Source organism: Adiantum capillus-veneris, chromosome 21 (assembly GCF_014529385.1).
Source record: "Adiantum capillus-veneris isolate H3 chromosome 21, ASM1452938v2, whole genome shotgun sequence".
Taxonomy (NCBI): Eukaryota; Viridiplantae; Streptophyta; class Polypodiopsida; order Polypodiales; family Pteridaceae; genus Adiantum; species Adiantum capillus-veneris.
Window position 1 is genome coordinate 39253261 of NC_140951.1, and position 27933 is coordinate 39281193.

Sequence of the window (27933 nt, forward strand, 5' to 3'; positions counted from 1 at the left end):
CTGCACTATGTGTAACTCCTGCACCATCAAGACTAGAAACAAATGGATGTGACAAATCAGGGGTGCTCAACACTGCGACCGTCCTTGCATCCATCAGAACATGTCCTAACATCACCATATCAACCTCTAGCATGAGCATGTCAAAGAACTCCATATTTCTCATCTCCATGGTATGAGGCATCTCTGTCCTAAGAGCATCAATCCATTGTGTCTCGCTGGAGCATGGTCGCTCTAACTATGCATCTATGACATGTTGTGCACAACACTACGAAACTCATCCACAAAAGTATATGTCTGCAAAGTCACTGAAACTACAATGTCTCGCACATGTGACTCACTGCTCTGCTCTCTGACTAGCAAAACATCAAAACATGTCACCATTATCGGTGACTTCTCTAGTCATGCACTCAAAGAGCTCTCCCGTTGTACATTTCTGTCCTCAGACCATGCATGCACAACAAGCGCAGTGTCATGCTGCTCATCAACGAAGTGTACTTGCCTAGACTGCAAATGTTTACATGGCAACCGACTAACAGAGACAATGGCGTCTCTGACAGCGAGAATGTAGAGAAGAGTCAAATGAGCACCACATGGTCTCTAACTATCACAAAAGAACCTCTCCTCATCAAGTAAGATGCATCAATCAGTTGAACATGACACCCATGATTTATAAGCTATGAGATGGAGATCAAACTTCTACAAGCATCAGGTACATATTGAACATCATGGAGTAGAAACATACTCCCACTAGCAAAGTGCAATTAATGTCACCCACACCATGAACATCATCCTGTTTCAGAGCAGAAAATGTGCTAAACCACTCCCTACAAGGAGTCACATGGCGTAAAGCACTACTATCCAACTGCCAATCGTGAGACAAAGTCCATGCATGTCTAGGTGAATGTACGAAAGTAGGAGTATCTACCACACTCCTAGTCTCACCAACAACCAATGGAATATCCACTATCTGCAATGCTTAAAACAACGTGTCCAGAAAAATCGACAGAGTATTCTCCATAAAATTGGATCAATGTCACCAAAAACCAAGGAGATAAACAATGCCAAAACACTATGGCACAATGCCAAACAAAGTGGAAAATAATATGAGAGTCACTCAATGAGTTATTGAGGCATACACCCACTAATCTCCCACTTGCAGAGAATATCATGCAAGCCTTGAGAAACTTGAAATCACAACCTGGATTACATCAAATCATGTGCATAAAATTGAGGGAAAATGTTTTCCAGAGTTTCGGCAATATTTTGGCTATCTGACCATAATAACCGTACATGCCATAAACATGCTCAAAACTATGAGCAAATCATGCAAAAAATCCACACTCAAGTATACATCATGTCCTCCACCTGAGAGCAAGCTTGCAGCCAATACTACTCTCACACTCGAGAGCAAACCATGTGTAGAATCCTCGACGCACAACAAACAACTATTGCTGCAAAAAATTTAGAGGTCAAAAGTAGCCCAATTGGACATCACCATTGCGTCGGAGGTTGTAAGAGGCACACCGCCTTTACACAACAAAAATTGAGACTCATCTGGCCCCTTTAAAAAAATACGATTTCTCCTGCATGGTTTTTTCTTGAGGTCATTTCTAGTTTTGATGTCAAGGGCTTGTTAGTCTATGTGCACCCATTCTACTTGTGAGTTCTGTTGGAATTAGGGATGCAAGACAACACATACAACTTGGAGAAGACAAAGGAAGCTCAAGGCACACAACAGAGAGTGTTTTACTTAGTGTGCAATCGAAAGATGAATAGCCCTAGAATGATGGGGTATATGCAATGCACGGGGGAAAAAACCTCCTAGGGAGGGGAAAAATGCCTTGGTGGTCCTAAGTGTGTTCACACACATCACTACTACATGTATATGGTAACAAATCCCCCCAAGAGTGATGCAGTGAACAAAAGCTGGCACATAGAGTAAAGGGAAATTTTATGTCCTGAGGACATGATCATGCCACAAAGGTGAAGTAAGCCCAAAGCTTTGCAGAAAGCTTCAAACTTCTCACGGGACAATGACTTTGTGAAAAGACCTGCAAGGTTGTCCTCTGTTGGCACATAAGCCAAGCTGATCTCTCCTGCTGAGAGTCTCTCCCTGACATAGTGGTAATGCACCTCAATGTGCTTTATGCCAGCATGAAAAATTGGGTTCCTCACAATTGACAATGCGCTCTGACTGTCAGTGTAGATAGTGTTGGCAGTGTCTTGTCCAATACCCAAATCAGCCATAAGGCATCTGAGCCAAAAACACTCAACCGTAGCTATGAAGACTGCCCTCTACTCAGCATTACGACTAGAAGTGGCCATAGTAGATTGCTTCTTGCTCAACCATGATATACATGAACTGCCAAGCATGAACAAAAACCACTTGTGGACACTCGCATGTTAAAACAACCAGCCCAATTTGAGTCCAAAAAAGCATGTAAGTCTGGTGGCAACGATCCCTCCTTGGGATAAAACAAGCCAACTATTACATGTAAAGTGCCACTCAAGTAGCAAAAAATCCTCTTGACAGCCTGCCAATGCTTAGACCTTGGCTATGCATAAATTTGTTGACTTGTGAGACTGCAAACTGAATATCCGGCCTCGTGTTGCATACATAAATGAGGCATCCAACAACAGTTTGGTAAAGAGTGACATATGCAATCAGCATCATAAAGACTCCATTTCAAACATGTTTCCATGGGAGTGGCAATAGGTTTGCAATCCTCAAGTCCAAACTTACATAGCAATGTCTCTATGTGACTTTTCAGACAGAAGGCAATACCACCACTACACTGCTTAAACTGTATACCCAAGTAATGATGCAACAGCCCCAAATCTTTCATCTTGAACGTAGCATTCAAATCAGCCTTAAATTTAGCAATATGTCTCTCATTTGGTCCAGTGATCAACAAATCATCCACATAAAGAACCACAATGAGAAGTACATCACCCTCACGCTTTACATACGATGTGATTTTTATTGGACTGTTACGAAAGCCTCGTTTGACCAAATGAGTGTCAGCCTTCTCATACCAAGTATGAGGAGATTGCTTAACCCAAACAAAGCTTTCTTATATATGCACACTTTATCCTCTTGTCCTTTCTTGACAAAACTGCGAGGCTGCATTACATAAACTTCCTCAAATATGTTACCATTCAAGAAAGCAGTAACAATGTCGGATTGATGTACATCCCAACCAAAATGAGATGCCAATGCACATAGAAAACGCACAGTTGTCATACAACAAGTGGGAGAAAAATTCTCTTTATAATATATGTCTTTTTGTTGTGCATAACCCTTTGCAAAAAGTCGAGCCTTATAGTGATCAATCTCACCTTCCGGATTTCCTTTCAACTTGTAAACCCACTTCGGACCAATGGCCTTTTTGCCAAGAGGCCAATCACATAAAGTCCATGTGTCATTTTCTATAAGTGCATCATATTTTAATTGCATGACAATCATCTAATTTTTTGAATTTTGTGCTTCATCAAAAGACAGAGGTTCCTCAACATCATGTTAGCTAGACACAACCAAAGCATAACAATTTGATGCATAAGATTGTTATGCATCAAATTGTTATGCCTGAACGAGTACGACTAGACAAAGGTGCATCCAATTTACTGTCACGCAATGTATGCACCAACCATTTTGGCATACCTCTAGCCTGCTCATTTTCAACTCTTCCTCATCAAGTACATCTTGTACATCTGCATCAGTAATAGGCTGATCTGTAACATTTTCAGAAGCCCCCATAGGCTATACATTTGCCTCATTGGAAGTTACATTTGAACTTCCACCACTAAAAGAGGCAACAAAGTTCCGGGGCATCCACTAGGAAATATGCATGATAGCACGTGCGAACAAAATAAGGGATTTATAATTAGGTACATTTACAAAAACATGTACTTACATAAAGGGTTTTTAATTGAAAACGTGAACATTTTCATATATAAGGGCTAGTTTTTTTGCAAAAGTGCATACATAAGAAGTACATGTAATACTTGAAAATATACAGGTAAGGGATTATTTATATACCACTTGTTTGCACGTGCTATATGCAATTTTCACATAGTGGACCCCCCGTGAACAAAGTGTCATAAATGTCCTATGAGCTGACATTATTGTCTCTAGAATACAATCTTCCACAAACACAACATCCTGTGAGACCAAGATACGCTTTGTTTGAGGATGATACAACCTGTAACCTTTCCTTTCAACACTATAACCAACAAAAATACATTTGAAAGCCTTATCATCCAATTTTTTGTGTTGTGTTTATGGCACCAAAGTGTGCGCTTCTACCACACGTGTCGGAGGCTGGGGACTTGCCGAACACCATGTGCGAGCCATGAATGGATGCAAGAACACAACCAAATTACCCTAGTAAGCTCAAAGGGACCAATGGTGTGTCACTCATCGCTCTACACTTGCCGTCGTGAAGGATTTTGTGCCGCAAAGAAGAGGGAGCCATCGCCGCCCTGCTCAATCACCTCGCCGTCGCCAATGTCGCCGCAATGCTCGATCACACACACACTCTCTCTCTCTCTCTCTCTCTCTCTCAAGCATAATCTCTCTCTCTCTCTCTCTCTCTCTCTCTCTCTCTCTCTCTCTCTCTCTCTCTCGCGCGCGCATACACACACACACACACACACACATTCGTGAGCACACGATGGAAGAGAAGGTAGAGGTAAAGCAAGAGCATTTCTTTAGCATGCATCTCAAAATGAGGACTTTAGGTCAAAATGGACCTTTTATATGAATATGATCCATTCACACATGGGCGTCCATTTTGGCCGATCAAAAATAATATAAAAATGAGATAAGTGGTGCGCCTCTCATCGGCGATCACCTAGTCACCTATAGGACCGACAAACCCGGTGCATGACTCATATAAAGTGATAAAGAGTTCATCAAAGGTGATAGGGTGTCCGTAATAATAAGTGGTTAACATGCCTCTCTTCGTGATGTAGATTCCGTCCTGGAAAGCTAGTGAGGTGAAGCTCGTTCTTCGAGGCGAAAGAGCATCTGAGATTGAATGTCCTTAGCTTTCTTCAAACACTGTAAAATCATCAAAAATGGCACATTAATTGCATTCTCATAGAACACACATAGTTAAAAAGCATATGCAGTGAATATGTACACAGATTAATTGGTAAAAAAATAATTATCTCTGGTCGATTAAGTTGTTAATTACGAGAGCAAAGTATTTTATGTCCGAGGATTGATTAGAGGCTATACCTAGAAGACCTTCTAGTTAAGCTACGATAAAAGGAATTGCATATGAAATTATCACCTGAATTATTCCCTTTGTTTGACCCCCCAAAGTGTTTTCCACATTGATTCAATTTTTTATGTGTGTGTTTATTTTGTATACCTGCTTCTCAAGGAAAAGCGCCCACACTGGGAACCTCTAGGGCTCTAGTACCATAGGCAATACATATGAGTGAAGTATCAAATCAAGCTAGGATTTCTCTTTTAGCTTAAGATTTTACATTTTTTGTACTTTTGTTTTTTTATTTGTTTTTCACTTCATTTCAATTTTGTACCTTTGGGGGGTCATATTGACACTGTCACACTCCCCAAGCTCATCACAATAGTAAATTCCCTTTATAATACTTAAGCTAAAGGTCAAGAGGGATTAAGCCCACTAAAAAGCACTAGTACATTGCATACAATGCTTTATAATATCGAATTAAGAACCCAAAGTAACCATTGACAATTAGGAAGGAGTTTCCGATGGTATTAAGAGAAGATCTCTAATGTCTATCTTGGTCAAACTAACTTAGTCACTTCTTGATTCATAAACCTAAACAAGGGACTATGACATAAAATTATATTGAATCTAATGTTTGAGACTAAGAAAATGTGTTGAATATTATGCTACCAATCATTGTTAAAGCAGACAAACATGGATGCTTAAAAAGACAAGAGGCAATGATAATGGACAAGAAACACCTGTTCGTGTTGATGATCGCGCTCAATTCAAAGAGTGAACTAGACAAAGATTGCATGAAGTTCAAAATTTCAACTACTGCAATGTGTTCCTGTATGCACACTAAAAAACACAAGGAATACCTCTAGGAGGCACATCAGTGGGAAGAGACACCAACCTTTGAACACAAAAAAATTGAACATAAAGAACCCTAACCTAAGTATTTGCACCCCCCTAGAGGGTCAAGAGAATAGAATATTGTATAGATGGGCAGATAGCCCTAAGTTTAAACCCCTATCCTTGTCATTGTTAAGAAAATAAAGTCATCATCAGCGAGACCATACGGGCCATCCGTGTAATCATAAATCTTCCTCATCATCAGATGCATATATGTTCACTAAGAATGTCACTAGGCGTGTATAGTCATATTACTCAAAAGGGTAATCTTGGACAATTGGAGAGACGTTCTCTACTAAGTAGGGATCAATCATGGTCAAGAGACGTATCAACCATTCGAATTCCTCAAAATTTTATAACATGCTAGTGTATCTACCAAATCCCATTTACAAGCAAACAACGAGAAGACTATGTGAAACACTTGTGAAAAGTAAAGAGGGTACCTCTCACCCAAGGTAGGAGTGGATGACTCTAGCATACTAGCCATATTTGTACACACAGATAGATTTTGGTTAGTGTGCAAATATTATAAGGGTCATGTCAGGTACTAAAATTTGTAGGTTTCAAGATTTTTGTTTGGTGGCTCTTGCTCTTTTACTTTTTTATTTTTGTTTTCTTGAGTATAGGGCTATCTATATACATTCCCTAAGATAAGGAGATTAAGAGGTCAGGGAGGAAGGTTAAGACGGAGAAAGTGAATGATGGATGTCAACAAACAATCTCCGCTTCCTTAGGTAGATCGTACCTTTTGGAACGATGTCGTCACCTTTTGAAACCAATTGTTCCAAGTTGTAATGGGTGAAGACTTTGACCAATAGTTTTTCACCACCCTAGGCGTTTCATCTAGTTGTAAGGGTGGTAAGGTACTCTCCCATGATTTTACTTGAAACGTTGTTTTATGTGATGAATACACAATGGGAGGTGCTATTCTTTCCTTGTTTTTTTGTACCATTTTTGTGGTAGGTGGAAGTTGTGAAGGGTTTGGGTTTATGTAGAAGAACTATATGAAGAGCAAGAAGCTTCCTTTGTTTTTTCTATGTTTGAGCCGAGCGATACAAGTCGTTCTCGCTTGGGTACCCAAACTAGCTCCAGATCACGTGTATAGTATTCTGTGATCTTTCCCTTCCCACGGTCTTCAATCGACATTGTCGTCACATGATTTGACTGACATGGGTCTATAAGTGATAGGTAAGAACACAAATTACGTTTAGGCACCCAGATTTGATCATTCCCTTCATAGTAGCCTTGGGATTCCAATAGTCATTTACGAATCTAGCGAAACGTTTTCTTACATATCTTGGAGCGAGTGGGGCATATCTTATAAGGCTTCTATTTTTCAGTGTAAAAAATGGTCGCTAAAGAAGCTTTAGGGACCCATTTGTATGTTTTCTTTGTTATATTACGATGAGTCTTGTGTGTCTCATGCTTTGTTTTAGCTACTGAAGTTGAAGCTCTAGAGGGTTGGGCTAGAGGTACAAATGGTTCAACCTCTTGGACATGCAATGTTTTGCGTTGTATTTCCTCGGGAGGTGATATCTTAGGGACTATCTGTAGAACCCTGGGAACTGCCGTGAACGATCCTCCACCCAATCACCCTTTTTATAACAGGATCCCTTGTCCACTGGGCAGTCGGTCCTTGACCTCTAGGATGGCCCTTGGCTTGACATTACTCCCCCCTTGGAGAAGCATTTTCGTCCTCAAAAACACGTGATAGTATCTTCATAAGAACACTGATGTTTTTCTTATTGGCATCCCTTACGCGGGCCAATTGTCATGATGACTGATACTTGGTGCAGTGAGGAGGTTTAATGAAACCAAGAGTAACATCTTGATTTTCAACATTGTTGTCCTTTTGAAACCACTTGTACCTAAATGGTAACTCAATTTATAACTCACTTGAGTACTTCAAAGGAGTAACCACAACTAAAAGGTGTCTAAAGACATAACCAGTTTTCAGACTTTCTGAAAGAGGAAAAATGCAAGAAACCTTGGTGCAACTTTCCATGAAGTTGTGAGCCAAATTTCCAACTCGCGTGAGTATCTTAAAAAAGCTCATAGCTACTGAGGGACAGAATAGGGAGTTTCCTCATGTCAGACTGCTGGACATTTTGGAACACACAGAACTACATGTTCACCCCTAATGAAGGTTACATGCCAACGGTCTTTGTCAGCACACCTACTAAGTCCTTGACTTATGAAACTATTGAATCGGTATCCAACCCGACCATAAAAGGTGGTCAAAATTGAAAACCTAAGAAAATTCTAGAATAGGGAGAGAATCGTCCATTCAGAATGCTTTGTGATAACATATGCTCTTAGCAGACCCTTTAGCACTAGAAAAATACTTTGTAAGTTGCCCATCGAATGCGGGGTGAATAACAGCAAAGAGAGTGAGGTACTTGCTCCAACCACTTAGAGATAGTCTTCCACGACTGCCAATAACTTTGACTCAACCAGTGAGTAGCCATCCATATCCTCGATATGGAGTGGAGGCAACCAACTAGGTTTAAAGCAGGTTGGAGTGGAGTAAGCTCATAGAGTATAGACCATCCAACCACAGACACCTATCCTGAGCTGTTACCTTACGGTAGGGTGTAAGCTCATAAATCGGCTTGAAAAGCTATACTTGAAGTGCAAAAAATTACAGAAACAAAAAAGTCCATGAATTGGCATGCCGATCCAAAAAAATTTGTGTTAAACACTAGGGCCCATAACACCTAGTATGCATGCATTTAGCACAAACAAATCCAAAACGCAATTCCATGATGAGACTTTCCACGGCACGTGCGTGAAAGCCTTGCAACAAGAGTTGGACCATCAGAATGTGAAAGCTGAGTCATACCTAGGTACCAACCATGAGACATTCTCAGTAACTTAGCATACGTGGCTATATGGATAAACAACCCTCCGTTAAGGTGGTTTCACAACACTTGTAATCGTAACAAGTCTGTACTTAGTACCCGACAATTTTTGGCCACTGAAATTGTTCCTGATATGGTGTGCTCCAAATGGTTGAATAAATAGATGCAATCAGCACGTAGAGACTTCGTCGCAACACATCATTAGGAATTATGTGCCAATGTCAGTCCCAGAGACTCATATTAACCCCATGTGGAATATTTCTCAAGTAAGGATGGCAGAGAAAGCGACATCCATCAAGCACAAATTGTACTTGTGTGTGGAGGGAACTAGGAACACTCCGCGATGCGAGTGAGAGGGACCCTCATTATCATTGCTCCACACTGGCTAAACCGAACTCCTTGAGTTCCTAGACCATGTTGTAGCCCATGTGACAACATGTGCCAAACAGACCAGACCATGTAGGTATGTAATTGTTTCAACAAGAATCAAACCCATCAGGTATCTTGAGGAACAGGGAAGAGAGAAAATAACACTATTTTCTCAAAATGCTGTGCACTTAAATGACCTTGTCATATGGCTAAAGAGCAAGCTTGACGAAAGCCTTCTAGTTCAAACATCCCTTGTAGTACATAACTTAATCAAACGTAATTGGAAAGGAAAAGAAACCCAAAAAAAAACTTACAATGAGGTGGAAATTACCTGATACTTACCCAGAAGTCAAGTACAGTCCTCAACCTGTAAGTGTACCATAGCAAAATTTCTGTGACCTGCTAATCACTAAATTAGAGATCCATGCAGGGTGGAACGCCTGGCTCTTAGGGACAGCCATGCTGTTTGAAATGCTTGCTGCATCTCTACGTCGTGCTATAGATCAGCCTATGTGTATGCAAGTATATAAAAAACTTAACTCAATCTTTGTACTAAAACATGTAGTGCTTACAAAATACCCAGAAACATATATAATGGCAAGACTCTTGCTTGACCATTAACATCGATGGGGAGTCCACTGGGTAGATCTATTCAAGCGGGAGAAAAATCACCCAAGGAATGCCAACAGTTCGGTCTTACCCAAGATCTTACAATGACTCTTAGCCAGCGTGTGTGGCTCATAGCCCTTATGGCAATTAGTGTTCAATAAACGAATCGATGAAGACTAATTCGGATGGCGTCTTGCCACTTTCTAGTTGAGAGTTAGAGCATCTTGGCTCAGGGTGACTCACGAGAAAAACATGTATCAAAAGATTCTTAAAAAGTTTTCATTATTCTGCGAGAGAAATGAGAGAGAGAGAGAGAGAGAGAGAGAGAGAGAGAGAGAGAGAGAGAGAGAGAGAGAGAGAGAGAGAGAGAGAGAGAGAGAGCATGCTGGAGGAACTTTCCTTAAGCTACTAGAGTGTGTACCCAATCTGTGTGCTCTTATGCATCTTATGCCTGACTTGCAGCTTATCCTATAAGCATTCCACAGTTTTCCGGTATGACTCTTTCTCATCGAGAGAGGTAACAAAAAAACATAAAACACATCCTGACCCACCTACCTTGCAGGGGTCGTGAGTGTATGAGGATGACTTAGCATTGGTAATTTGCCTGTGAATGAAGTCCTAGTTTTAGGTTCTTTTTAGTGTTGTTGTGTGTTAGCAGCAAACCAAAAATCATGTTAAACAATCCAGAACATAATATCTCGTCCTTGATAGAGTGTTTGGTGTTATAGCGGAAGCGTATTTCACGAGCGGTAGAATTGAATCCACCTAGCGAGCATGCCATGCATGCAGAATTTTAAGCCCTTGGCAAGACTGATGGCCTCAAACGTGAGAGCCAAAACCATAAGTGCCTTGCACAATCTAAACTAGTAGGGATTCTGTGAAGTGATATTCCCTATTTTTCCAGTTCCAAAAACTTATGTGCCAATGCCCTTGATTCCAAATCAATGGGCAATACCTTGGCACAAGTGAGAAGCCTTGCTGCATGTTAAACTGTCAAAGCACTTGGCTTTGCAGAAAAACAAGTAGTTTCCAAGCAAAGGTGTAAACATGGAAAAAATAAGAAGAACTTAAAATTTGCTAACCTGGTCATTGTTGTAACTAGTTGTCCTGAGATTCCGTGGAAGAAAACTCGCTGAAAGATGGCTCATAGCCATATCTGCTGCACGAGTGGTAGTTGTCGTATGTACATATACATCTCGTGTGTCATAGATGACCGTTTGAAACGTAACGAGTTAACCTGCAAACATTTTTCCATATCCTTTCCAAGTTGTATGCTCATAGCATATGCCAAACGTGGGAAGTCTCAATGCAAGACACAGAAATGGAAGCCTTGCTTCACATAAGTTCATCAAATAGATGAGACAAGAATGTAACTTGAGTGCTTATATCTAACAGATGCTCTTGTTGACACACATATGTCCAAGCAGAAAAGGATCGACCTTGTCAAAATTTCATAGAGAATCAGCCATGCCGAATTTGGCTACTTGCTGAGAATTATGAGATTGCACAATACTGAGATAGATAGCATCTACAGCTGATCGGTCAAATGTCAGTTATTGCCCAACGCTCCTTGATCAAAGCAACATTTTCTCGACAAGTTGGCATTATGAAAATTCATGTGATGGTATAGGTGGTGGTTGACATTGGAGTTAGCTCATAGCTATGAATACAATGTTTTTCCACTATGCTTCATGTAGTTATGTTTCCTGCTTTCCTCCTCCTCTAGGTAACACAATGAGGAGATATCAAAATGAATAGCCGTGCTCGTGGAATGTAACTGGTGGGAGACAACTTGCCTGGGAGCCTTGCCGTAGAAAACTTGTTGTACAACATCGTAAAATGGTAATTACGGATGGGCCGTGCCGAATAACTGGATCGTATAGGTCACAGGCCCTGCCTGACTTGCCTTTGTATCAAGATGCAACCTTCGACTCGTGTGTGTTGTCAAGGTATTGTGTACTCAAGCCATGCTTTATTTATGGTTACAGCCACAAGCCGTGCTTGTGCTTGGAGTGCGTACCGTGTGTTGATTTCCGTTGCATGATAGAGCTATGCAGCATGTTTGAAAGAATTTATCAAATAAACAAAAAAAATAAATGCATACCTTGATGTCAATCACTGACATGTAGCATGCAGCTATACACTTTCCAGCATGTGGCAAGACTCCCCTTCCAGTAATAACACGGTTGTATGATACAAAAAGATGTGCAGACAATTGTACTCCTTCCGGTTCAAAAGCTGCAAAGTACGCTAGAATCTCCCGCCTTATGCGTGCTGGGAGAAGATGTTGAAAATAGGGGCCTTGCCCGTGGGTAAGTACCCTTGCATGGTCAAGCTAGGGCACTAGAAAAAATAACAAAAGAAATTTGTAGTTTGCATGGTGGCAGCAGACTGCACGAGCCAAGAACAAGACAAGGCTGATGCTACAGACCTTCTCTGGGCAAGGTGATATGATGAAATTTATCCCCCACTGTAGCACAAATCCAACCATGTAACTTGCATGAGAATCCGAGTAGGTCTAGCGGCCCCCCTTCTCTATGCAATCCCTCCTTCACGTGCAACTTTGTTGATTGTTCTTGGCTTTGTAGGGGTGGTTTCCTGCATGTCCTTGACCTAATTCCTGCACTTCCTTGACCATCCTCCTCCTTTGCATGCCTTCACGCACTTATCAAATCCGCCATGGTAGAGAATTCATGAAGCCCTCCATGCCTTCTTCCTTCCTTAAGGTGAGAGAGAGAGAGAAAGGAACCATGCCGAGCCTTGTTTGCCTTGCACGCTCCTCCATGCCTCCTTCTCCCTTGAGCTCTGATACCAATGTAGAACCTTGGGAACTGTGGTAAAAGATCCTCCTTCCAACCACCCTTTTTATAGCCCCTTGGCTTGCAGGATCGCTTCTCAAATGGGCAGCCCGGCCCTTGGCCAGCAGGTCCTTGACCTCCAGGGTGGACCTTGGCCTGACACTATCACTTGAGTGACAAAGCTAAGAGTTGGTTTCTGTGTTGTGACACTCCCAGTCCCCCAATCAGTAGTGCATTTGGTTGCTAACATCCACTTGCATCCTAGGTTTATATTGCCTTCCATGGTTCGAGCAGGCATGACCAAAAAGGTCTTGAGCTACGACCCCATTGTCATAACTGACAGAAGTGTGCCAGGTTCCATTTTTTTTTTCTTGTTGATACCCTTGACTTGGATGGTACTCTCACATACATATGGTTTTCCTAACTAACACCACACTCCATATGATATCAGATTATATTTAGCACCTGCATCCAATAAGGCGTTAATAGCACTTTTCCATAGGCCCTATTTAACTCAATAGGGCATCATAGAGGTGTGTCAGAGTCCAACCAATCATCCTCTGTTTCAACTTAAAATACATGTGTAACTCCAAGGTTGGCCTCTCATTGGCGTCTAATACATTGTTGTCGCTCCTTAGCCTCAGCTTGAGCTTGTATCTTTTTCAATTATGCTTGTGTCTTGGTTGCCTTTGTTTTATGGATGGCATGTAGCTCCTCTTGGATTAAAGGATCATAGTATCTTTTAAATTTACTCCCATTGAGGAATCCAATGGTTTCGACTCCATCAAGAGTTTCCACATGAATGGTACCTTGTGGGGTGATTTCACATACTTTATATGGTCCTTTTCCTGCATATTTCAACTTTTTCTTCTCATTATGCACTCCATACATAAGAACTTTATCCCCAACCTTGATATCCTTGTTGTTTAAATGAAGGTCAAACCATTTCTTTCTCCTATCTTTCTCCACCACAAGTGCATTCTGCACAACCAAGTGTCTTTCTTCAACTAGTCTCTCAAGGATATATAAATGCTCAACTAAAGGGTTACCATCCCAACCTTCTTGTGAAGCTACCGTTAGACTAGGAATTACAAACTCCCATGGCATAAATGCTTCTTAACCATATACCATTTTGAATGGTGTACAATTAATAGCCACTTTGTGAGTAGTACGACAATAAGCCCATAGAGCTGATGTTAGCTTCAAATCCCAATCTGTGCGATGAGCTTCCATTGTTTTGGTCAAGATAGAAATTAAAGTCTTGTTAGTGCTCTCAACTTGGACATTTTCTTGTGGATAATAAGGTGTAGATTTATGGTGGGCTATCATGAAGTTTGTCATGAGTTCCTTTATCAGTCCATTTATAAAATGATTACCATTGTCACTCACAATCTCAAGGGGACAACCAAATCATGTAATAATGTTCTCAAAGAGAAACTTAGCAGTTAACCTTCATAAGCCTTGCGTGTTGCCTTGGATTTCTCCCACTTTGTCACATAGTAAATGGAAACAATAATATATCAAGATTGAGTGTTACGAGTTGCCGGACTAATTGGAGCTATAAAGTCTAAACCCCATTTTTCAAATGGTTGAATCACTTTAATAGGATGTAAGGGCATCTTATTCTTTTGTTGTGTGATCTTGTAACATTGGCATTCATCACACTCTTTTGCAAAAAGTGATGCATCCTTGAATAAGATAGGCCACAACAACTTTTCTAGCAGTTAGTTCCCCTGCAAAATGTCCTTCGCTATACCCATGTGGGCTTCTTGCAGTATGTATAAATACTCATCCTCATGAGCACAACGTCTAAGAATATCATCCTTCCCTAGCTTGTAGAAACTTCCTGCAATTAGAGAATAAGGTTCACATTCCTCTAATGGTTTTTGAGTTATATTCTTATGAAGCTCTTTGGGTGGAAAACCATTAAGTAAAAAGTTCACAATCTTCTCACTCCATTCAAGCATGGTCTTGACTAGGAATAGGAAAGTAAAAAGTTCACAATCTTCTCACTCCATTCAAGCATGGTCTTGACTAGCAATTCGTCATTGATTCTAGTAGGGGATTTACCATTGGGTATGCGAGACAAATGATCCACCATGACATGTCTTTTATCAAGTCTCACCACAATGGTAAAATCAAACTCAAGAAGAACTAATAACCATCATGTAATTATTCTTGTGGAACAAGGTTTATTCACCAGATACAACAATGTTTGATGATCCACATTAAAAAAAAACTTGTTGGCAAGAAGGTAGTAGCAAAATTTTCTTTACTACATAAATCACAGTTAAACCTTCTCGCTATGTAGTGGTGTAGTTCCTCTCAACATCATTTAATTGAGGACTTGCAAAGCTAATTGGGTAGTCCAATTTATGTTCTCCTGGTTGAGCTAGAACCCACCCAATAGAAAAGTTTGATGCATCAATATACACATGGAAAACTACATTCCAATCAGGCACACATAGGATCGGAGCACTTATCAAGGTATTTTTTAATAACTCATAAGCATGATCACACTCCGCAATCCAGTGGAACTCAATAAGAAGCTTGTACAATGGGCGAGCTATCTCGACAAAGTTTAAAATAAACCTCCGGTGATAGCAAACAGAAGGACTTGATCCCAATCCTGGTGTAAGGGGTTGATGACAGCGGAAATCACTTGCTTAATCGTGCAATTTAGTCGCTCTATTAGACCATTTGTCTGAGGATGATATGGGGTGGTAAACAATTGCTGTATTCCCAGACTTTGGGAAAGGACCTACAACACCTCACCTTTAAATTGTGTTCTTTGGTCTAGCAGCAATTGTTGAGGGCAGCCATGACTAAAAATTATCTTTTGTAGAAGGAATTGGCGACTAAGGATGCAATTGCATCAGGGGGAGCTATGACCTTGCACCATCGTGTAAGGTATTCGGTGAGGATGAGGATATAGCGGTTGCATGCCATAGATGTGGGGAAACATCCCATTAAATCCCAACCCACTAGCTCAAATGCTTGATCCACTAAAATGGGGGACAAATGACCTAGATTGCGTGGTATTCTAAAATGGACTGGCCCAACTTTGGCCAGTAGTAGTGCTGGTATATTTTCTGCAAAACCTTATGAAAATCCAAGTGACCATAGAGTGGATGGGCATGGTAGAACTGTAGATACCCTTCTCGAAGCGCTTTTGGAACATAAATCCGGGGTTGCTGATTTTGCATGACAAAATATAATACATGGTTTATAACTATATACGTGCATTGCTGTTCAGTTGACTGTGGGGATTGAATCTAATGAATGATTTGCTTGATTTTGGGATCTTGTTGTTGGAATAGTGCCATCTGATCCAAGTGGACATGCAACGCCATAGGGGGAGGGATGAATTGAATGGCTTGGTGCTCAGCTCTGGATAGGCCATCTGCAATGGAGTTGGTGCTCCCTTTGCAATAGCTGATAGTGAAATTATATTCCTGTAGAGCGAGTGCCCATCGTAACAAACGACCTAAGGGATGGTGTTTTTGCAAAAGTGGAATGAGGGGCTGATGATCAGTTCCACCAATACCTGTCTACCATGCAAGTAAGGAATAAATTTGTGAAAAGCCAAGACTATGGCCAACAATTCCTTCTCTATGGTAGAGTAGTTGACTTCAGATTTTGAGAGTGCCCGGCTAATAAAAGAAATCGGCTGCCATCGCATAAGGTCGTCTTGTTGGAGTAAAATTGCCCCTAAACCCTGATTAGATGCATTGGTTTGGAGTTTGAAAGGCTTGGTAAAATCCAGGTGGGCAAGTAAAGATGCATCTCTGATCACTTGTTTGAGTTAGTTAAAACTCTTTTGGCACGCCACATCTCAAGTGTAAGTATTGCCTTTTTTCAGGAGTTGCATGAGTGGGTATGTGATGGATGCTAAGTTCGGGACAAACCGAAGAGAGAAATTTGCCATTCCTAGAAAGCTCTGGAGTGTCTTCACTGAGGTTGGGGGAGGATACTCCTGGATAGCTATGACCTTAGAAGGATCGATCTGTATCCCTTCTATTGAAATGACAAAGCCTAAAAACTTAAGTTTAGTCGTGCCCCATTTACATTTCTTGAGTTGCAACTGTAAGTTGTAATCTTTTACCCTTTCAAGGACCTCTCTTAAGGCTTGCAAATGTTGTTCCCAAGTCTGTGTATGAATGAGAATGTCATCTAAATATACTAGGAGAACACCTTGAAGGATTAGGTCCTGAAAGATTGTATTTGCGGCTCATTGAAAAGTGCTACCTACATCTAATAACCCGAAATGCATACGGGTAAACTTGAATAACCAAGAGGCATATGGAACACGGTCTTGTGGGCATCATCTGGATTCAAAGGTATCTGCCAATAGCCAGACGCTAGATCTAAGAGGTGAAATATTTAGATTTACCAAAATGATCCAAGAGATCATCTATCCAAGGTAATGGGTAAAGATCATGCACTGTAATTTTTTTGAGAGACCAAAAATCTATGCAAAATCGGTAGCTACTATCCTCCTTCCGAACTAGATGGGGCTCAGACACCCAATACTACAAGAGGGTTGGATAACCCCCTTCTTGAGCATGTCATGAATGGCCTGATTTATTCTCTGCTGCTTCAAAGGAGATCTTCGATGAGAAGCCATTCGGACTGGGGGAGTGTCTCCCGTGTTTATGGAGTGATGAGTGGGAAGGTTGATCTAAGAAGTGTGAGCACTTTCATGGAATAATTTGGGGAATCGATGCAACATCGATTGAATGTCATGCAAATGTGTATGTTGGTCAACACTTGTGTATTCTATTTGAACGAAATTGGGGCCTCTATGAGAACATGTCATTGGAATCGGAATGGTGCATGGTAAAACAAGCTGATGTGTATCAATTGCAGCCTAGCACGGGTCTTTACAAACCAATCACAACCTAAAGCTAAAGGAAACAGTTGCCTTGGAAAAACCTAAAAAGCATGACTGAATTGTTTATGAGCTACATAGAATGTGCATTGATAGACCTGACTGTTATCTCCAAATAAAACTGTGATGGGAGGTGCTGTGCAAGTGGGAAGTCCTAATTGGTGAACCAAATCTGCGCTAATAAAAGAAATGGTGTTGCTTGAATCTAATAGTGCCTCATGAGATGTGTTATAGAGCTGAACTAACATTGAACACACCATGCGTCCGAAAGATGTGGTTGCTTGAATCTGCAGGCAATGCTCCTCCACCATCCTCCCACTCATATGTTTTTCGGCAGTTTTGTCAAAGTTGCGGCATCAACAAGCTGAACCTGAGCATTTTGATATTGTTGTGTAGCCCGCAACCACCTACAGTGTCTGCGGGACATGCCCATACATGTTGTAGTACTAACATTTGGTTCTTCCTTGATAGTCTCGGTTAGGAAGTGCACGTCAATTTTGGGAGTTGCGAATGGAGAGCTGACCACTAGGCATTTTGAACATCAATGTCCATGGAGACAGCAGGGTTAGAATCCATCACAAGGTGTTGAGGACGTGGCTGTGAAGGTAGCAGAGCTGTAGTATCTGGTTGATTTGAACCTTCTATCCATTGTGCAATGAGGATTGCCGAGTGAAATGATGTGGGCCCTTGATTGCGCACCTGTCGGGATAAATCATGTCGAAGACGAAAAAAGAGTTTCATCTGTTCCGACATCATTGGGTCTACGCGTAAGAGCAACTGGTTGAGCCTTACTGCAAACTGCGCCACTAGTTCCAATCGTTGCTGCTTCAAAGCAGTCAATTGTTGCAATGTTGTTTGTGTGATATTCTCGTGAGCAAATTTTTTTATTAACAAAGCTTTGAGCATACCCCAATTAGATTTAGCTTGGTCAGATTTTTGAATGAACCAGGTTGCGGCCACCCCTTCCAATAGGGTTCGGCTGTCACAAGACGAGCACCACGTGCCAATAGAAAAGAACAGACTGAACAAACTTTTAGCACTTCAATAACAACTGAACTAAAAGAGAGAGACGACACGCGACACGGAGTGGCGAAATTCCACCCCAGAGAGTATTGGCCCCAAACCTTGGTGCCCCTTTTGGTATTTCTTTATATTTCATCAACACATATAAGCCGGTACTCCAGACTTTGCACCTTCTCCAAGAATCATGCCAGAGAATGATCCCTAACCTCATATTTAAAGGCCCTTGGCCTGAAAAGTAGTTACAGTGAAAAGCCTTCAAAACTCAAAAGCTTCGGGTCCAAAAGCAAAGCCAAAAAGCTGCCAACGCAACATTAGGAAAAAATTGGACCCCCTTGGGGCCATGTAAGGATTCCTAATTTTAAGGGATTAAAGCTAATTTTGTAGGGGATGGAGGGAACAAAGACAATAAATAGGGCTACTTTTGTAGCTCTCTCTCTAACTTCTCTCTAGATAGGAGAGGGGGGAAAGTAGGGAATGAGGGTGGTAAAGTAGGAGGAAGAGGGGGGATAAAGTAGGAGAGAGAGGGGAGTAAAAAGAGAGAGAGGATTAAAAGTAGAGAGAAGAACCATTCTCTCTCTACCTATCACCAAACAAAGAGAGTAAGTAGTTATGACAAAATCCACTTTTCAGTTCGTGGATCAATTCACCCCAAAAAATTGAATTTTTTATAAAATCTTCAAAATGGATCTTTTAAGCTTTCAAAAGGTATTTTTTTAGAAGAATCTAACTTTTATAAGCTCCAAATCTAAAATTCCTTGGGTCCCTCCAAGAATAAATAGATAATGCCACATCATCAAAACGTCCATCTAATAAAGCCTTAAAATTGAAAATTTTAAAATTTCCCTCCTTTGAGCTCAAAAATTGGACCTATATATAAAAAAATATATTTTTAAGTCTTTTTATCCCAAAAATTGTCTGTTTATCCTAAAAAGTATATCTTATCAAATTTTTTTCCCATCATAACTTTTCACCATGTCTCTTCGCGACATAACCAATGAATCACCTGCGCCGTCATCTACTAGGTCAACTAATGTCAGTCTGCGTCTACTGATCGAATTTGCTCCCACAAAAAAAAATGACGAGAAAGCATCTCAACCGGCATCCGTACGACGGTTTCGAGGAGAAACCAATGTTGACTTGTGGATTGATGGAGGGTTGTATCCAAAAGATCCGCTCGTGGGCTGTCATCCGACATTCCGTACACTCCCAAGCTTAATCAAATATGTGGGAGAAGGAGAACGTGGTCTTCTTGGGTATTGTAAGAGATTGGACTCCAATCACGCAGGTGCGTGGGCATATTTTCGACAACAATGAACAGATGCCATCACAAAGGAGATCCTAAAAAAGATCTCTAGCCTTGTGTCTGAGGATGATGTCCAGAGAGCTTGTGATGAGGTTGGGATCAGCACAAATGCATACCATGCACTTCATGGATTGATGAAAGATGCATTACGAAAGCAAGGCATCACCAAGAATTTATTTCCTATTCCACATAGGGTCCGACTTGCAAAAAAAGCAAACAATGATCTCGTTCGGGAATCCCTTGGCAAATACAAACACATTGAAGGATCCATGGTGTACTCTTCCACGAGTGCCAAGTCACGTGGTAATATAAAGGGAGGCAATACTATTCCTAATGGGGCAAAGTCTTTTAGTTATCATCAATTCAACAATATTTTTGTTGACTTGAAACGACTACAACAAGCTATGGTTAAATTTTATGCTTTGTCTCCACAAGGTAATACAAATTGTAATGTCATTTTTTATTTGTATTGAATATCATTTAGTATAACAATTCAATTTCTGTGTTGTTTCAGTACTTGGAGAGAAGCTCATATTTATTCTTAAGCTAGATGAATGTCAAATTGTCAAAGACGGAGATTGGAACGTATGAGTGTGACACTCATGAATGAGGCAATGTTTTTTGCAAAAGTCGATGCTATCAGTGATCATTCTCAGAAACCATCATTTACTGTACAATCGGAAAAAGAAATATGGTGGTTAGGAGCTTTTGAAGTTCCGAAAGAGACTCATGAGGTGTTGGCATGGGTCTTCTCTATGATCCCGTGGATCATAGAGGTTATTAAGGCACAACTAGAGGGAGAAAAGCTATAAGTAGATAGAGTAGGTACATTTGATGTTGAGTGGCACTTAGGAGGTGATCTAAAAACAATCAAATGTATACTTGGGTGTAAACAAGGTGATTCATCACTTCTTCCTTGTCCATATTGTGTACGAGGATACAAGGAGAGTACTCGTGGCTCCACGTCTTCAAAGAAAAATGTCAAGGGAAGTCAGGCAACAGGGTCAATGGATGATGATGCATGGGATTGGGTGTACTCGGTGTTGAAGTGTCCTATCATGGAGGTCCCCAATCGGTCGACAAAAGATAAAACATGGCATCCCATTATCAATTTTCCACTTACAAATGTACACTTTTGCACTTTGCATGCCTTTATGCGTATATTTGATCGCTTGTTAAAGCTTCACAGAGAGTACGCTTTCACAATGAAACCACTTTCCAGATCCGTGGAATCCATTGGAATAGTTGAAACAATTCTAAATTCGATTGGATGTCATGGTGGCAATGTTTCTATCATCAATGAGGTGGAAAATATGCATGAAGTGCCACAAAAAGTATCTATGAATGGTGTGAAAGCACGTAGGTTTTTCAAGAAACCAGAGATGTGAAAGGAGAGGGGTGAAGAGGATGCTCCATGGGAGCTATGGAAAGCGCTTTGCAAGTGTACGACCGATCAAGATTCAAATCTCGTGCTTGTAAATCTGTGTAGGTAAGTGTGGCACCACTTGGAGTTAGTGCTTCAAATCATGTGGAAACCCCAAACCACGAGCGAGCAACAAAATTTGTTCAAAGATCACATTTCAAATTTCACTAAAGCATTTGTGCAAGCGTGGGGAGAGAGCAATATCACACACTACATGGTAAGTTACTTTGTTCAGTTCAAATTTTGATGCTATACATAAATATTTATTTGATTTATCTTGATGCAACATATTTTGTATGCGCATGGAGCATTCTTTATGTCAAAATATGGTTCATTAGACATGTGGAGCACTCAAGGAATGGAAAAATCACATTATCAAACCAAAGGTGTTTACTTAAAAATACACGTCACGATGGTGGAACTACGAGATCCAACTACATGAAGGAGATGTTTGATTGGTTCTTTCATTTTTCTTTGGGGAGATGTCATGCCATAGAGCGAGCGCGAAAGTCAAGTCTTGCCAAGGAGGTTAGGAGACAATCTCAACTTACTACTAAAGAGAAATGGAGAAACTCCACGGGACCCCTTAATCATGCTAGGTGGCGTGAAAATCGCCATAGAGTGGGCAAACGTTGGTTACCCAACATCTAAAACAAATGATGCTATGCAATGTAATGTTTATGTTTGTAGATGTCTTTGTTGAGTTGCATATAATACTTCTCCATTTATCCATTTTTTGTTTTTTATATTTTGATGATATTAAGAGTTTTTTTAAGTGGCCTGGTCAAGTGTGAAGAGACCTTTTTAAAAAAAAAATAGAGGGCTTTTAGAGAAGAGGGAGTCTCATTTTCAATATTGCCCCTTCCTACAACATGGCACGCACAAAGCAAACAGCAAGGAAAGATCAACCTTTTTTTGCTCACCCTCACTCAACTGTCCAAGGTGCTCAAAAACCACCTTGGATACACGAACAAGAGCTCTTAGAAGAGATGGAGAGAGAATGGTCAGGTGAAGAGCAACAAGATGGACAACCTTCACGCAAGAAGAAACGGGTAGTGACATCACACATAGAAACCGAAACGGACAACGAAGCACAAAGCCCATCATGGAGCGGACAGGAGATCCCAAGCAACCATCGAGTTCCGGCTGGGAAGACATTGCCACATGGCTTCGACGCTCTGTCGTCAAATCAGCCTAGAGGTGATCATGGGTTACTAAATGAAGAGGATTTTGAGGATGTAGCAGACGAGCCAGTTGGAGTGCAGGGTGGAGTTGAAGAGCTAGTCGGAGCACATGGTGGCCTTGAAGATGCGCAAGCTCCTCCTCGCAAGACCTCTCGTAAAAAGAAAAAGTTTTTCAAGGTTCACCCTCACACGGCCCATGTCCCACATCCTACCATCCCTCAACAACGGGCTCCTGCTGTGAAGCGACGCATTCCAAAGGCATTGCAAGAGATTCGTCACTATCAAAAAACTTCAGACCTTCTCATCCGCAAGGCACCATTCGCACGTTTGGTAAAAGAGATCATGCAAAGTTATCGAATGGCATTTCGAGTTCAAGGTATCGCCGTAGAAGCTCTGCAAGAAGCGGCAGAATATCATCTAATTTCTATTTTTGAAGACACCAACTTGTGTGCTATTCATGCAAAACGGGTGACAATAATGCCCAAGGATTTAGCTCTTGCACGTCGAATCAGAGGAGAAAGAGATTGAATTTGATTTTTATGCAATTTTGCCAATGTAAAGATATCTTTTTGAAATATGACGAGTCGTGGCTTTTTCAAATATAACGAGTCGTGTACATTTGTGTTTTAAGTGATATAAGTAAAACTAAGGAGAGAGAGAGAGAGAGAGAGAGAGAGAGAGATGTGGATAGAAGAGTTGTCAACCAAGTGTGGTTGATTGAATAACCAAAAAAGGCATTGTATTCTTATAATATTAATCTAAAAAAGGTTCAAAAAGGCTGTCTAGAGGCCTGCCGCAGAGGCGCGCGAGAAGGCAGAAGTAGAAGTTACTTTCGCTTTCTCGCGCGCCTCTGCGGCAGGCCTCTAGACAGCCTTTTTAAACCTTTTTTAGGCTAAAATTATAAGAATTTTATGATATTATGCTTTTTTTAATGTTTTCTATATAAAAAAAACTCTATATTTTGATTCAGAGAATTGCACAATCGTATCACAAGATAGAACCAATCATGTACTGTCTATCGTACCATAAAATCAATACAGAAGTTGGAAAGTACCAGTTAAAATCAATTCCCATTCGAATTTTGAAATAACAAAGTACAAAGATGTGATATATCTCATTACATATTTGTCAATTACAAGATTTATGCAGCTATTGAGTGCTTGAGCCATCTAAGATATGGCGAGCAATTTTTTCTCGACGCTCTTGGGCGCAGGGAAGCTGTTTGTGCAACACATCCCAAGCAATTTGTTCCACATTGCTTATACCTACAGCTTGGCTTAAGGCCACATTACAAAGCACATGTCCACGAATGTGTGTCGCAAATGCAGCACTGGCTAGAGATTTATTTACAAGATATATAACTTGGGAGGCTTGAGATATGGTTGACAGGCATAGGATGCGGCTCATTTCTTTCATCATTGACACCCAAAATTGACCACAAGGAGTGTACTCCTTGTGGATTATCTCAAAGCCGTCCTGCGGGAGCTTGCCAAGGTAATGCGCAAGAGACGACTGCCATCCAAAAGCTTGGCACCTACCATCTCCTCCCCGACCTGCATGCTCATCCAGCTCCACAACATTCTACAAAGAAATCAATAGGTAAATAAGATTTCAGAATGCAACAATGAAAATTAACGTAATCACAAAACAAAAATTAATTAATACCTCTTGTTTTTCGTCGTCCTCATCGTTTATGCCTTTGCTGTCAAGAGAAATAGATGAATTGGGAGCCATAGCGACACTCTCAAGTTCATCTATATGAACAGACATAGGAGTGCATTGGGCTTCAAGCAATGCGCGTGTAGCTACAAACTCATCCTCCGACACAGATGAGTGTGGTGCATCTGTCACCACCACCATTTCCAACTCCACTATATCTACTACACACTCTCCAAGGGGAAGGAGGCTTCGATCCAAAGGATCGGAAGAGGGGTCAATGGCAGAGGACTCTACAGTGGCACAGAGGATGGATAGACACTCATCCATGCGGATGTCAAAAGTCTTTTCAAGATCATGTAAAAACAAATATTCCTCCCCATTTATCACAATTGGGGAGAGGTGTTCAAAAAAAACCTCCGGAGTTAATGTCTCCTTCGGCGCATCTGCAGCGGGCTTAAAGCATGCTTCTGCACCCTCATCACCCATGGATTTGGTGGCATCCATGACACCTCCTGGGTAGGTTAGGGCAAGAATATTGCCCTCTTTGCTTGCATCCCAAGGCGATGTAATGGGCTCCTTTGTGTCCTTGACGACACCCCTAAGGCGCAGATCTTTCAGGCTCCTCCGCAAGAAGAAACACAAAAGTCGCCAAGCAACTTAGGAACTGGGTGCCAACCTTCTTCTTTTTAAAACGTGAATCTTCAATGTACTGACCTGCCTCACCCGCAATTACACAAAATCGCTGAAGTCGTTGGGTGAAAGGCCGATTGCCTTTGTGTATGTGGTGAAGCAAATCGCATGGAATCCACAATTCCCCTTGTCCGACAATTGGTACAGCATACTTGTTGATGTAAAATTCAAAAAATTCCAAGATAGGCTGAAAAAGATTGGCTATTTAGGTGAATAGTTGCGTTCACATCAGGGAATTGGGTGAAGAAATTGTGAAGATCGTCATGATCTTGCCACTCGGTTGTTTGTAAAAACGCTTGGAAGCGTTGTAACGCCGTGGCTTCGAGAGGGGTGGAGGAGGATGCCATAATGCTAGCTCTTAAGGTAGGAATGCAAAGAGTGCTGGAGCTCAAATGAGAGTGTGAACAGGCAAAGAGTGTGAAAATGGTAGATTTTAGGAGGCTTTATATAGCACGCGTCCCCCCCCCCCCCCCAAAATAATAATAATAATAATAATAACAATAATTAAAATATTAAACAATTTTCATAAAGTAACACAAATAACAAGAAGTTATAAAAAACTTACAAACTAAATTACAATCATTGAACTCTAAAAACACATCACTATGACTTTAAGATAATGTGCATTGCCAAAATTTGATACAACCATCTGCTTGAACTTACAATTGTGATATTATAATAAATTTAAGTACAAAACATAACTACTCTAATGATAAAATCAAATTCTCTTCCGTCGTCCACACCTTTTCAATTTGAATCGTGCTCTCCATGCGGCTACCAATCTAGCAAAAAAGAAAGAAATAGCATACCCAACTTAGAGCAGGGAATAATCAAAAGAACATAAATATAACATAATTAAGAGAGAAAATTCATTCACCTTACGTCGTCCGATGCAAAATTTTGTATCTTCTCCATGCTCTAAATCCATTATCACTAAGTGCTCCCGCATATTGGCCAATGTACAATGCTTGTTCACTTGGACGGTTTCAATGGCACCACTCGACAATTTGATTGCAATATCAAATAACTCAATTGTAGCATCGGTGGATTGCAATGGAATCCATTCACCAAGCTTGCACATCCATCTTTCATAGAAGTACCGCACGTAAAGGGTGGAGCGCACCTTGATGAAACGGATAGCAATGCCGAAACTTCCAACCTAACACCGAAAGCGATCTCCGTTGTGAATTCCTTCAAGATACCCCCACTTCTCGCCAAGGATGGCTTCCAATGTATCGTATTGTAGATCTTTGCAAACATACATAGTATTTGTATGATGGAAAGGCAAAGATCCAAAGATACTAGCGAAGACATGAGTAGGACAACACAATCCAAGCCCAACGGAACGCGAGGCTTTTTCAAATTTTAATGATGCTCTCACATTAGCTATAATCTTGGCTTTCAAAGACATTACAGTGAATGCATCTGGCTTTGGCCACTCCATGCTACGCAAGGTTGTAGCCTCCAAAGGTTGTAGCTCTCCGTAGCCTTCCTCATCTGTAGGTACAATGTACTTGTGGGTGTAGAAGAACACCCTTTTTCGTGCAAGGTTTGATGAAGTTGTGTTGGAGAAGAGAATATCCCCAAGACTTGCATGCATGGCCGTAAATGTGCCTGAAAGGCACGAGAGTGGTTGCTCCTCCACAAGGCTAGAAGGGAAAACATCTATATAGAAACAAAACAGTCCGTGAGATGTAAAAAGTCCATTTTTTTGTTACCACCAAAACCATTGAAGTGCAAGGGACATACAATTACAAGGAAAATCCCTTGGGTTGGTGATCCCTCGTAGACGCATGTGTCCAAACATGAAAACATGTTGAACGATTGCCACCGTACCCTTGTCTCTTACTTGCTTGAAGCCTATTAGTCTTCCCTTCCAATGGAGATCAAGGTTTGTTCTTTCACGAACACGATGGAGACCGATTGCGGAAGGTTGCATGTAGACCCACACACCTTCTTGAAAAACCTGAGGTTCCCATTGCAGCTCCTCATTCTTCAAGTTGTGGAGAACCATACTTTGAATGATGGGTTTCGGGCGTCTATTTTGACCATTGTTTGCCATGGATGCTTAAGTGGGAGCTTGAAATTGCAATGGAGAGCTTGGGGAAGGAGGAGGGAGACAAAGTTTAGGGAGAGAGTGGGAGCTTACAGTTGCAATGGAGAGCTTGAGGAAGGAGGAGGGAGACAGAGTTTAGAGAGAGAGTGGGAGCTTAAAGTTGCAATGGAGAGCTTGAGGAAGGAGGAGGGAGACAGTTTAGAGAGAGAGTGGGAGCTTAAAGTTGCAATGGAGAGCTTGAAGAAGGAGGAAGGTGTAAGAGTTTAGAGAGAGAGTGAGAGCTTTGTGTTATGGAAAGGGGCTATGGAGGAAGGGAGTCTTGGAAAAAAGGTTCTAGAGTGAGAAAATGACTTTTTGATCATAGGGTAGATCTCGCAACACTATCCTCAAGTAAGGTCACTAGAGGATGAGATCCAATGGCAAATAGAAGAGTGGCAAGAGGGAACCCCTGTTTGATAGATCTCTTGACCCTAAATGCTCCCACAATTCTCTCATTAAATAGCAGCTATGATTGGCTACTAGCACCAAAGTTATTCACCAATGTACACATACGAGGCCCAAAGCCTAAAAATTTCATGACATCTTCAATAAATGACCATGTGATCCTATCATAGGCTTTTGTCTTAATCCAACTGGGGTAATATACACTCCTGCTTAGTGCACGCAGCATGCTCTATGCCCACCATTGCAGCCATAATGGTATCATAAATTGATCTTATGGAAGAATGAAAACATTATCACATAGAGCACAATACATAGTAGGTGTAGAAGGAAGTCTGCTTACTGAAGAAACCAATAGAAAGACAATGGACAAAGGCAAAGGAACAGCCTTAGTTGTCAGGGGAAGGACCAAAGAAAAGTACAAAGGTGGAAAGAGGAATCAGTCTCGTAGCAAGTCCCGCAGTGCTAAAGGCAAGAGTGACATAGAATGCTACCATTGTGGCAAGAAGGGTC

General features: G+C 41.1%; 1 pseudogene; it reads right to left on the bottom strand.

Annotated features, from left to right (window-relative positions):
• Positions 1 to 399: 399 nt before the first annotated feature.
• Positions 400 to 26937, bottom strand: LOC147430820 (uncharacterized; annotated as a pseudogene).
• Positions 26938 to 27933: the final 996 nt, after the last annotated feature.